The sequence below is a fragment of the Cajanus cajan genome, chromosome 5, assembly GCF_000230855.2.
Source record: "Cajanus cajan strain Asha chromosome 5, NIPB_CcT2T_4, whole genome shotgun sequence".
Classification (NCBI taxonomy): Eukaryota; Viridiplantae; Streptophyta; class Magnoliopsida; order Fabales; family Fabaceae; genus Cajanus; species Cajanus cajan.
The window spans coordinates 8,930,325-8,931,937 of NC_138521.1; the positions used below are offsets into that span (position 1 = coordinate 8,930,325).

At 30.1% G+C, this 1,613-nt stretch overlaps 1 pseudogene; it reads right to left on the reverse strand.

Moving 5' to 3' along the window:
* Positions 1 to 498: 498 nt before the first annotated feature.
* Positions 499 to 855, reverse strand: LOC145957821 (auxin-responsive protein SAUR32 pseudogene; annotated as a pseudogene).
* Between the last annotated feature and the right edge of the window lie 758 nt (positions 856 to 1,613).

Here is a 1,613-nt window from a genome sequence, read left to right on the forward strand (position 1 = left end):
TTGATTTTTTTTATATATAATTAATCTCTTAAAAATAATAATTATTCACTTTGCTTCACATGAGCACGTAATACTAATATAATAGCGTAATGAAATTTGAGTTTAAGTAATCATACAAATTACATAAATCTTTCACCACTATCCGCTTGGTAAATCGAGTCAAATAGTATGCGGTAAATATTATTATTTTACAAAAAAAAACTTGGTCGATGGACCCAAAATTAGCCAATTTATTTTCTGTAACAATTAGGTGATGGTATAAGTATAATTAATGATTCTTTTTCACCCTCCTAAAAAAAACATATTCCCGTTAAATTTGTATTGACTAAAAAGGATGGAGGGTTGGGGAAAGAAAAAGATAAAATGAAGAAAGAAAACATTTTATTCTTTCCTTTTCCATATTACAAATGCACCATATCACCTGGCCATCCATGAAGAAGAAACATATTATTTATGTATGATTGTATGTTGTGATGTGTGTGAGTGTGAGAGATCTTGTTAACGTGAAGGCCTAAAACAACTTATGACATGGTGTTGGTGTTGGGAGGACTTCTCCTTATGAATGAGGTCTTGAACATACCTAAAGTCCTTCACATGGCAAGGGATGATCATGGTTCCTTGTTGATCAAAACCATACTCTTCCTCTGCCTCCTTCAGTAGCTGAGAAAACAAAGGGTGGTTCAGGTACATAATAGGCACCACAATTTTCTGTTGTTCTTCACCTTGCCCTACCTTGATTGGCAAAAACCCTTTTGGTATATCTTTAATTACCACTTTCTTTCTTTGCTGGTGGTGGGGGAAGGAACGATTTGTAACCGAAACTTCTTCCAAGCTATTTTCTTCACTCTCCAACATCAAAAGATGATAGTTTGTGCTAGATTTCTAGTTAAATGTTTTGTGGGAAACTAGAGTGTTTGGGGTTTTTTTTGTTTCCATGTAATGGATTGTAAAAAACTCTTGATGTAGCAATGTGAGAAAATGGTTAATTATTGGCATATATAGCGGCAAAATGCGTCATCATTCATCAAATGGGATCAGGTAAGGTGGAAACATCCATTGCAAAATTAATTAAGTCGGTTATTTAATGATAATTTTTAATGACTCCGACTGAGTTCCTATTTCTTTACAATTGGGAGTGGGACCATTGTCTTAGATTGTAGCTACGCTACACAAGTCTTTATTTTTAAATGTATCTATTTTTTTTAGGTCATGTGTATATTACAATTTACAAATGACAATTTTCTTCGAGTTAGGTAAAATTATTATAAATATTTTTTTAAAAAATATTAAATACAATTATAATTTATGATTCAATGTCAAAATTATTTTGATTCAAAATAATTTTATAAATATTGATTAATGTACATTCGATGATTTTTAAAGAGTAGTGCTATGCATTCTAAATCAGGATTTTGAATAAGTGTTTCGAACCATTTAATCATTTATATTTGTCAAAAATTTTAAATAAAATATTTTTTAAATTTTTAAACATTTGGATGATTTTTTGGACAAATTTTTCTGGAGGATGTATCATTTTTTATTTTTAAAATGCTATAATGATATTTGATGATTTGTTCAGTGTAGGAGACCATATAAATGTAGCAACCATCTAA